We start from the raw sequence: 12324 nt of genomic DNA on the forward strand, positions 1-12324 counted from the left end.
TGTGGTTGAACTAGAGTCTCTCTCTCTCTCTCTCTCTCTCAATGAGTGAGTCATTAACATGTGGACATAATTTCTGCATAATGTTTTTCTAGCTAAAGGGAAGTGTGTGCTTATAATTTGTGGCCAAAATTTCAGTCCTAAATGCTTAATGTGAGGGATCAAAATCCCTGTTACAACTATGTGGAAGGCTGGATTTTCAGAATGGCAGAGCTCCCATTGAGTTCAGTGGATGTCCTGCACTTTTGAAAATCAGTCTATTTTCATTTAAGTACCTAAATATGAATTTAGATCATTAACCCTAAGAAATGCTGGCCTGTGTCTCTTCAAACAACTTGCATCAAGCATAGTGGTCTTAGGCCTGATCCAAAGCACAGTTATTTCAACTGAGTTTGGATCAGGCCTCTAGTTTCTCCTCTCACAAATACCACAAGTCTATATTAATCTACTTTTTTAGTACTGTTGATATTCCTTTACTCATTGCCTTGGGGGAGGGATAGCTCAGTGGTTTGAGCACTGGCCCGTGAGTTCAATCCTTAAAGGGGCCACTTAGGGATCTGGGGCAAAAATCAGTACTTGGTCCTGCTAGTGAAGGCAGGGGGCTGGACTTGATGACTTTTCAAGGTCCCTTCCAGTTCTAGGAGATAGTTATATCTCCAATTATAAAAAAAAAGCTCCAGTAACTTCTCTTTGTTTCCCTTATAATTATGCAGAGTGGTCTTTTTCCCATTTAAATAGAAATAATTTTTATCATGTCATTTTTCACTTTCCTCAAGGCTCTAGTCTTTTCTTTACTCATTGTGACACATAGCTCCACTATGCTCCTGCTGACAACCACATCTGTTTGACATATGCACGTATTCACACTTGAAATTGTTTTCTCAATAAGATTAGCCATGTATGAATCTCCATTCTAAGATAATCTCTTATATGTTCCTTAACATCTGAGAGACATTTTGCAATGAATTTGTCCTCATTTGCCTTTTCTAATTTCCATTTTTTCAATCTTTTCCCCCTCATTTGCCTTATTAGGTGCCAAATCATATCCCAAATAGATTTATTGTGAACAGAGTAGGAGGCCAGTACGTGGTATAGCCATGACAGACTCCACTGATTTTGTGCTTGCAAAAATTGAGCAAAATTACACACCTGCAATTACTTGTGTGAATGCAATTAGGGCTATTTACACACCAAGTATCTGACCTAAAGGTGCAGTATGGTACCCAGGTGTCTGTAACTTAAGTGCAAATAATTGTGAGCAAAATTGTATCCATACATTGAATGCACACATACGTGTATAGCAAACATTAGTGCATTACTGTATGTGTAAGTGTGTAAATATAGATCAAACATTAGTGCAATGTTGTGTGTATATGTGTATTTATATATAGCAAACATTATCACATTAATCTAATATTAAATAAAACCTCAAAACACTCCTTGGCTTTCTCCTGTCATTTTAGCTTCTTCACTCCAATCTTTTACTGCACTTTTTTCCTGTCTTTTTTTTCAACTTGATTTCCTCTCTCTCTCTCTCTCTCTTTCTCTTGCCATTCCCTCATTCTTTCTCTGTATGGGTTGTCTTTCCTTCTTTCTGTATTTTTATGTTCCTCCTTCCTCTCCATCTGGATCCTATTTAAATCACTCCTCAACAGGGCCAGTGCAAGGATACTTTGCGCCCTAGGTGAAACTTCCACCTTGCACCTCCCCTCAGAGCATCGATTATAAACTTTCAAAAATGAATACTGCATAATATGGCATTGTTCATTAGAATTAATACAAGTTCGGCTTTAAATTTTATTAATTTCATTATTTAGTCTACATATTTAATGAAAATAAATGAATAACCTGACAGGGTGTGGGGCTGGCTGGCTTCGGGCAGGGGGGTGTGGCATGGGTTGGCTGGAGCCAAGGGGGTGTGGGGCTGGCTGGAGGCAGGGGAGGGAGTGTAGCAGGGGTTGGCTGGAGACAGGAGATGCGGGGCTGGAGGCAGGGCAGGGGGTACAGCAGGGGTTGGCTGAGACAGGGGGTGCGGGCCTGGCTGTGGGCACGGGGGTGCAAGGCTGGCTGCGGGCTGGGCAGGGGGGTGCTGAAGGGGTTGGCTGGAGACAGGGGTGTGGGGCTGGCTGCAGGCAGGGCAGGGGTGTGGGGTTGGCTGGAGACGGGGGGGTGGGGTTGGCTGGAGACAGGGCAGAGGGTGCGGCAGGGGTTGGCTGGAGACGGGACGTGCGGGGCTGGCTGCGGGCAGGGGGGTGCAGGGCTGGCTGCGGGCTGGGCAGGGGGGTGCGGCAGGGGTTGGCTGGAGACAAGAGGTGTGGGGCTGGCTGCGGGCAGGGCAGGGCAGGGGGTGTGGGGCTGGCTGGATACAGGGGGTGTGGGGCTGGCTGGAGACCGGGGGTATGGGGCTGGCTGGAGACAGGGGGTGTGGGGCTGGTTGCGGGCAGAGCAGGGGGTGTGGGGTTGGCTGGAGACAGGGCAGGGGGTGCGGCAGGGGTTGCCTGGAGATAGGGAGTGTGGGGCTGGCTTCGGGCAGGGCAGGGGAGTGTGACAGGGGCTGGCTGGAGACAGGGAGTGTGGGGCTGGCTGTGGGCAGGGAGGTGGGTACCAGGCCCATCCCTAGATATTCTGGGGCCCTATGCAGCCCCCCTGTGGGGGGAGGGTCCTCGGGTGGGGTGGGGGCGCCCCAGGCTTCTGGGGGGGCAGGCCTCTGGGGGGGCGGGGCTGGCTTGGGGGGCAGGGGGGAACCACCCCCCAGCGCTCCCCGGAGGCGCAGCTGGGGCCGGGTCTCTGCACTTCCCCCCAGGCGGTGAGTGCAGGCCCGGCCCTGCTGCAGAGCTCAGGGGAATGGGGGCAGAGTGGGGCTGAGCAGGGGTGGGGCCCTTGGGCAGAGCCAGAGCAGCAGGGAGCAGTGCAGTGCCCTCGGCAGCTGGAGGAGGAATGACATCACTTCCCGGCCAGCTGGAGCTGATCAAAGCTGCAGCGCCCCCTCGCACAGCGGCAGAAAGAGGGTTACACATTTAGACGGCGCTGGGTGAGCATCCCAGACATTTTGAGCACTGCTTTTTGGTGCCCTCAAATCTTGGCGCCCTAGTCAGCTGCCTAGTTTGCCTAATGGTTGCACTAGCCCTGCTCCTCAATTTCTTCCTCCAGTATCTTTCAATACCCTTCTCTGAATCATCCCAGATCCCCAATTCTCACTCCCCCACTCCTCCTAGTCACCCAGCTCTCACATACCACATCAGAGTTGAGGAACCTTCCTCTCTCCCTAGGATAGGACTGGGCTGCCAGAAGAAACTTGACTTCTCTTCTCCCCAAAACTTCTAAATCAGCACAGTGTCCCCTAACACCAAGAGGAAAGTGTACCAGCTACTTCTTGCCCAATAGCACTATTCTGCAGCACCCTGGGCTTTCTTGGGTTGTCTCCCATCCAAGTACTGGACAGAGCCAACAATACTTAGCATATAGAATTGATGAGATCACATCACCAGGTGGCATGTCAACAGGCTACTTGATTGACTTATTTGTTTTTCGCCTGTGAAACAAAGAGAAATACATGCTGCCTCCTCCTAGGGCATGGCACAGGGGTTGTACTCCCCAGGAGCTTCAGAAAGCCTCTTGGAGTGGCAATGCTACATGGAACTCACCTTGAGATGATGCCCTTCTCCACTGCCCCCTACTTCGGGCTTAATTGGCACAATCTGATCCCAAATGAACAACAAACCTCACAGTAATGTCAGCCTCCCAAGTCTGACAGGCAATGGCTGGCTTCCATGTGCTGTGTGCACATCAATTTTCTAATTGGATAAGCAGTGCCTGTCAATCAACCAACCTAACAAAACAATTTCATTTGATCTGTTAATTTCTCTCTTCCTCTTGGCATTCACTTCAATGTGTTCTTCATTTGTATTCCCCCTTCATTCCAAACACAACGGATTCTGTTTACCTTTTATGTCTAAGTAGCTGCCCTCCAAAGGCACCTTGAGAAGTTGCATCATTTCAGATAGTCACTTAGGCCTAAATTTTTGTCTGCTTTGCCTCAGAATGACCTTAGCAAAGATCCTACTGAGAACCAAATGTCATGTTATGTGCCATAATTTCTGAACTGGCCAAGTCTTGGGTTGATGGTCAATTACTATGATATAGTCATAGATTTTTCAGCTAGGAAAAATAAAAACAGAACCATAGACATTCTTGAGAGTATATACATTTCCCCATACCCACTGGCAGTGTCCTGTGTTTTTGTCCAATGCATCCCTCCCAGCCTACTCTGTCCTGGTAGGCAATGGACACAATATTTCTAGCAAGACCTTAAATCCCATAATAAGAATATCATGTTAGCCAGTCTGAGGGATGTCTTACATCCCCCTTATCTTAATGTAACCAATAGGCTACAATAAGCAGTTGCCTTTGGGAAACTTATGTCTTTAGCTTCTTCTAGTTGTCCTGCTTTCTTAGTTGGTAGTAGGTTGGGGCTTAGGGCTCTTCTACACTATGAGGGCTGGGGCTCTATCTAGATGCATAATCAGCTGACAAATAATAGCGGCTGTTCACCATTTATAGAGATCTTCACTACCGTGAGCCGTTGACTCTGCGACGCCTCCCTTTGACTCTGCCTCTCTCATTCATTTGGAAAGAAGAGGTGAGGTGCGAGAGCATCTAGCGCGCTATAGCGCATTTTCTATACTAGATGCGATGCGACACATCGCCACCCGTGATCTTGATCTGATGATCCGCGGATAGTGAAATATGTAATTATATTGTATTTTATTAGCTTAGGCTGCAGCAGCAGCTCTTGCAGACTGGTTGGTTGATGGACTGTCAATGTGCTTTGTGCTTGCTGTTTGTGTGAATGAAATGTGATGATGATGATTTTGTTTGCAGTCTTTGTAAAGCAGAAGAGTAAGGTGAGATTGAGAGTGAAGAGAGAAAAGATCCATAAACCCAATGGAGACAGCTAATGCTAAACTTCTTCACTGAAACTTCTTCACTGAATGTATGAGAGATGGAGATGAAAAAGAAAGCTGAAGGTAGGGTAGAATATGAACTGCACTGAAAGCTGTCTGAGAAAATGAAAAAAAATAGCAGGTTTATTCAAGGTAGCCAACAGTGAACAAAGTCCCTATGAAAATGGATAAAAATGTATTCTTTGATTCATATTATATCATATATTTATAAAGCCAGGACGACTGTGATATCTGACACACTACACTCTACTGATTTCAGGATCAGAGGATTTCATCCAGTGATTCCTGCATCTTGTGTTTGAGCTACAGCATCTTTTACACTACATCACTACACTACTATAGAGCCAGCATCACATACTCATAAGAACAGCTTGTAATATAAATAATATAAATATAATATAGCAGTAACAGTGAGCAGCGGTACGCTGGCATTGCCAAGTACACACAACTGCCAGAAGCATACCTCAGCACAGGTAAGCAGGTATGCCTGACTGTTGCTGCTTGCTGCACTGCAGCTAGCTATATATATATTATTAGCTAGAGCAAATGAGAGAGCAGAGAAGTCTAGAGCACACACTGGCACACAACTTCCCTACTGAAACTCATATAGAGAGCATTGGAAGTCATTTAAACCCAGCACTACTTTATTGCCCTTCTACTGTATTTTTAAGGCACCCTGTGATTGTAGATTATGTTTCCAAAGGTTTCGATGTCTTCCATTGTTTCCTGAGTTGACATTTGAGGTTGCCACAATGCTGCTTAACAGCAAGCCATAGTTCATAGATACTGTATATTGAGCTAGTTGCTCAGCCCAGTGAATCCCCTGAGAGCACTTTGGAGCAGCCTTCTAGTAAGAAAACTCTATGGGAAAAAAACATTTTAAGATTACAACTGATTGCTCTTTTCCCTCCCCAGGTATTGCTCCTCACACTGGTCTTCTTGGAACTCTTGCAGAGTTCCTTCTTCCCATCCTGACAGTACTTTTGTACTACTAGTGACACTTCCTCCCCAACCTGTAGGTTTACCTGCTCTTTGAGGATTTTTGTAATTCTAACACACTCTTTGGACCCGTTATCTGTTTTCTTTGTGTGCAATCCATGGCTGAGGCCTCATTCCCAAAGAAATGCCTCTCGGTGGTCATTATCATTTGTGATGCTAGTGCAAGCCCAAAGAATACATGCACAAATTAATCAGGAAGGTGTTTCTTTTAAATGCAAATGTTATGCTTGTGAGATATCCTGGCCTGAAAGATCCTCCAGCTTTCTGCAGACAAGCTAAAGTACAGGTGGGGCACAGTGCAAGCCCCCCCCACAGCAACCTTCTTATGAGCCTATAATTGAGGTTCCATTTCTAGGGGAAATGTAGCTCATACTCTGTCAGGGGTTCTCAAATTGGAGGTTGGGACCCCCAAGGGGGTTACAAGGTTATTACTTGGGGGGGTGGTCACGAGCTGTCAACCTCCAACCCAAACCCTGCTTTGCCTCCAGTATTTATAATGGTGTTAAATATATTAAAAAGTGGTTTTAATTTATAAGAGGAGGTTGCACTCAGAGGCTTGCTGTGTGAAAGGGGTCACCAGTACAAAAGTTTGAGAGCCACTGCTCTATGTCCATTTAATTCTTGGCCAACCAGAGTGAGCACAGTATTTTTTGTTGGCGTGAAAACCAGCCCTCTGAGAATTAGACTGAGACATATCCCTCTCCCCCACTCCTCCCGCCCCCAGCTCATCTCCTATAGGGAAACACACAACTGTTGGCAAATAACTTTCTGTCGCTGTTGAACTGCAGACAAGTCTACAGGGCATGTTCATCAGATTCGCTTTGACTCTGGGTAGTAGGTTGCTGTAGTTCTGCTAGGATTAGCTCCTTATCTTTGTAAACTGATATTCCTATATTCAAACCATAAAAAAGAATATGGACTTCAGCCCAGTAGTTAGGTGCTTTATGTGCTGCAGTGGCAAATCAATTGATTGTTGCTTTCATCAGATTAATATTCCCAAATTATTTGATGTGGCTAAGGCCTGATTTTGAGACTCACTCTAATACTACAACATGTGTTGCCACATGTTGTGGTTTTTATCACAAGTCTCACAATATTTACTGTTTTACTTAAAGCCCCAGCTCCTGGAGTCACGTAATCTGGGAATCTGTTTTCATTTTTTTTTAAATAAAATCCCTAGCTCTCTTGGCTGCAAAAAGCTTGAAAATACAAACCCAAAAGGATTCAAAACCCAAAGTCACCCTACCTTAAATTTTTTTTTTAAATCTCTCAATTTTTAGCCAATCTCACATTTGGAGAGAGTCAACTCATTGGCTGACTCAGTTTTGTATGGTTGGGATGGGCAATAGTGCTGCAAGCACAATTTTGCATTCACAGTTAATGAGGGGTCCAGTTAAGAGCTACCTGATTTGTAAGCACAGGCAGCGTGTTACCCATCTGAGTTCCATGACTGCATGCTCCATTCAGATAGGCTCATGAAACTGCAGGTGCATTTATTTGTGGACGCAAAAATATGCCTGTAAAATCAGAAGCTGAATTGAGGCCATTTCAGAAATCGGGGATTTAAACTGCCTCTTTAAAATGGAAAAGATTAAATGGGGCAGGAGGGAGGGGAAAAGGGAAGGAAAAGCTTCTTTCTCAAGTATATAATACTTTTATTAATGCCAAACACTTATCTTAAAAGATTAAGGGACAGGTTATATATAGTGTGCTAAAACAAGTGAACAGTCAAAAGGAAACAATTCTAAAAAGAAAATCATGAAGCAGAGATGCGTTGTATGAGAGTAGTTGAATTTGCATATGGTTAAACAAGGATTCATATACACTATTTTGTTTAATTTTATAGAACATACATATTCTGTGTTCTGCCAGAAATGGTTTTTATTATTATTATTACCATAAGAACCTGCTGTCATATGCTTAAATGCAGGTGCACTACATGTATTTGCATTAACTGTTTCCCAGCAATTGACATAAATTGCATTTCCCTGCATTAAAATATATTGGCTATTTCCATTTAATTCAGATGGACAAGTTTCTTTAAAGACCTGTGGGCAACCAAGCTACAGCCAAAAAAAGAGGTCTAATTATCTGTAGATTTAAACCAAAACCAATGAGCTCCAGAAACAAAATATCAGCTGTTCAGTCAATTAAGGATATGTACACAAAGGCCAAACCATGTATTGTTGGGAATAAGCTGATTTCTGATTGGCCAAAGTTAAGGCCAACTTTGTTCTCTGGAATCATGATGCATAAGAAGAATGAAGCTTGATTTTAAAAGGGGCCAAACGCCTGATGCTCTTATGGGAGTTTACCCCACCAACTTCACTGGGGTCATACAGGTGTAAGAGACCCAAACTTGCCCTTCCGTGTGTAAATTTCCCCCTCTGAAATGTGGTGTTAATGATACTTACGTGCTTCTCCAAGAGTGTGTAGGAATCAGTTAGATCCTGGTTGTACAGAACTCTAAAGATATAAAGCAACATAAAAATGCAAAATAACATTACCATGTTTGGCAGGGAGAAACTTGCAAAGTCTGGCACTAAAACATCAAAATGTTCCCAAAATTCTGAATAAAGAGACATGTCTCCTTATCAGGAGATTTCAAGCCTGATTCTCCACTGCCTAGCAGCTTGTATGCTCATTTGTACCTGTGCTAAAATACTGTAAAAAGCTAACAGTGTGGTGCGAATGGTGTATTCTAATCTGTTATCATTTTAACCCCACTTTGCACAGATGCCAATAACTACACAATGTGCAAGGCAGTGGAGAATCATGGCCACCCTTCATTTCTTATAGCAGGGCAAAGGCATTCCAGAAATCCAGAGCGAAAGCCTTTTTGCCACAATGCCCATGGAATTCAAAAGCTCACTCCCCAGCACTAGATAGGGCAAGCTAATATGAAATATATCAGTAACACCCAAGGAAATCCCATCCAGTCAGGAATTTAAACAATAAACTAAATTTCATACTCAGTCCTGAAAGGATCTAGGCACAACGTGATCACATTCATGCATTCTCTCTGGAGTGCTTACATCCTCTCAGCATGCGGCATCTCCATTTACCCTGGTGGTGGTTGTGTATTTTTTGTTTTATTGCAAGTGTCCTAGCAGTTACTCATAATCTAAATAAAATAAAAACAGTGCACAGCCGTCAGGAAAAAAATCTGGAATGATGTTACCTTTACACACCTTAAAGGGGCCTGATTCTTCACTGCACTGCAGTGTTTTATTCAGCATAACAAAGAGAAACTACTTATGACCACAGCACTGACATACGTGTCATGCAATCCATAGAGAGTCAGGGCAGAATTCGGTCCTGATAGATGAGGTAATGGATCTGTATCTGTCCTACATGGAAAGTTGGGCCCCAATCTTTGACTGATCAAAAAGCACACAGCAAACTAAGGATGAGAGGTGTGGAACTTACTAGACATTAAGACAGTACATTAAGGGAAAGAAACTAGTTTTATTTTTGTTTCTTTTTAACAAGGAAATATGTTTAACTCTTTGGTCAGGCAAAGCTCTCCCACAGGCACATCTGGGAGGAGGTTACATTTCTGTTTCAGGAACACTGATTGGAATCTGCTGTGGACAAGTAAAGATGAGGACAGCTAGAGCACATTGATACTTGGAGACCAAGTTACAACACAGTTTAGCTCCACAATCTCATATATATTAGTTTCTGGAAAAGCAAGACATCAGACGTCTCTGGTCCCATTGAGACATCTAGTTCCTTACCTAAAGCACTGAGGATCAAAAAGTATTTAGGCACCCTAGTCCCAGGGAGTCTGGATCTCATTGCATTAACTCAAGGTATAACTTGAGTGATGATGACCTGACTCCTGTCCACGTACAGAAACCTCTAGCTGGAGTTTAGCAGTGCTTTAAGTTCAAGCTAGCTGGCCTAGCAAGAGATGTGGGTTGAAGCTTGAGTGCTGCTGATTCTCAAGCTAGTAATGCAGTGGGGATGCAGCCACAGGCCAAAGCTCGAGGTAGCACAACTCATCAGCTGCTAATCCAATCAGTGTGTAGCTTGTTATTTCACAGTGTGGCCTTTGTCACTCAAGCTAAACTAGCTGGAGCGGAGTAACTCAAGCCAGCTGTTGCAGTGAAGACAAACCCTAGTTTTATTTGCAGACATCAGAGAGCCATGTAGTCATGCAATAGCGAAGCAGCCATCATGCTTCACTCTAATAATGCTTAGCCTTATACAGCTGTTTTAATTGCCAAAGCACTATGCAGACGATAACCTGCACAAAAGCCCAGTGTGGTAGGCAAATTCTATTAACTCTATTTTACAGATGGGGAAACTGAGGCAGAAAGGTTAAGTGATTGGACTGAGGCCACAGCAGGAGCCTGTGTCAGAGGTTGGACTTGAATTCAGCAATTCCCTATGCATGACACCTGTCCCTAAATACAGACAGCACAGACTGTTCTGCACTGGCATTTTTTTGCTTTAAAAAGCTGTGACTCTAAAATACTTGACAGAAATATATTTACAATTTGAGGCTTTAAACCAAATACTAGCAAGCTGTGGTTGATCACAGCTCCGTCCCTGGATCTACTCTATAATGCATGTATAATAATAAGAAGAGATGGTTCAGTCACAGACCAAAATTTAAGACCTGTTGACTCAATATTCTTTCATAATTTAAGGACACTTTGTTTTGCTCCATACAAGACCTAAGCACTGGCCTCTGTGTGTCCCACCCATTCACCTCCATCTTGGCATTCAGTTGAATTATTCTTATTTATATTACAGTAGTGTCTAACTGCCTCCGGTGAGATTGGGACCCCATTGTGCGAGGCACTGTACATTGGAAGAGACAGTCCTTGCCCCAAAGAGCTTACTACCCCAAAAGATAAGCTAGGCAAAGAGTTGGATGGGAAACAAACGTGACTTCCCCAAGGATGCATAGAAGGTCAGTGGCAGGGCTGGAATAGAATCCAGGCGCTACGTACCGGACCACGCTGCCACAATTCAGATTTCATGTGTTATTGTGGTGTTCATAATAGGTACCTGTGGCAGGGCAGGGGTAAAACCTCTTGACTGCCCTGCTAAAATGCTGGCTAAGCCCTGCTTTCAGGTGGAGAAGCCAGGGCCAAGGCCAAAGCAGCCAGCAGAGAGCCCAGCTGCGGGCCCTAACGAGAGCTGGCTCACCTCAATAGGCTAAGCTAAGCAGCGACAGCTGGGCTGAAGGCTGGGCGTGCTATAAAAGCCCTGAACCAAACTCAGTTAAGAGGTTAGCCTGGGAGGGGACAGGAGGCTACAACTCTGTCTCCTCACCACAGGAAGGGAGCCTCAAGGGCCAAGAGACCCTGGAATGGGTTAGAAAGGGGATACAGTGCTACCATGTAGTGGCACTGTACAATAAAGTACAAGGTGAAACAGCAGAAGAAGGCCTGAGAGCTCTTATTTTACCAGCCTGGGCACAGGGAGAGAAGGAGGAAGCCTGTGCAGACCCTGTGATAGTACCCAAGAGAGCTAGGTAAATACTGCAAAAACCATCCTATGAATATTCACTCCAGCCCCCTTTTGTTTTTACTTTCTGTCACCATTCATGCATTTAAATTTTACTGGAAAAATATGGTTAAAAAGCAAATTTCCAAGTCATATGAGTAAGTATTTGCAATAACCAAGGATTAAAAAGACTAGGACTGTTCAGCTTAGAAAAAAGACAACTATGGGGGGATATGACAGGGGTCTATAAAATCATGAATGGTGTGGAGAAAGTGAACAGGGAACTGATTTATCCCCTCACCTAGCACAAGAACTAGGGTCACCCAATAAAACTAATAGGCAGCAGATTTAAAACAAATACAAGGAAGTAGTTCTTCAGACAGTGCACTGTCAACCCGTGGAACTCATTTCCAGGGAAATTTGTGATGGCCAAAATTATAGCTGGGTGCAAAAAATAATTAGGTAAGTTCATGGAGTATAGGTCCATGGCTGTTAACAAAGATGGTCAGGGATGCAACTCCAAGCTCTGGGTATCCGTCAGCCTCTGACTCCCAGAAGCTGGGAGTAGATGACAGGGGATTGATCACTTGCAATTTCCCTGTTCTGTTGATTTTCTTTGAAGCGTCTGACACTGCTCATGGTCAGAAGACAGGATACTAGGCTAGATGGACCATTGGTCTGACCCAGTATAGCCATTTTTATGTCCTAACCAAATTTTAAAATCACTTGCCTGAGCATTTCTTGCTCACTCATTTAATCAAGGAGTAGGAACACCACCATGTGACTTATCTGACCAATCACAACTAACCAAAACAATTTGAATAGTTACTGTTAAAGTGAACTGTTTATAATCAATCCAAAAAGTCAAAAAATCATTGAATATTTTTAAACAACACATACA

The sequence above is a fragment of the Mauremys reevesii genome, linkage group 1 (assembly GCF_016161935.1).
Source record: "Mauremys reevesii isolate NIE-2019 linkage group 1, ASM1616193v1, whole genome shotgun sequence".
Lineage (NCBI taxonomy): Eukaryota > Metazoa > Chordata > Testudines > Geoemydidae > Mauremys > Mauremys reevesii.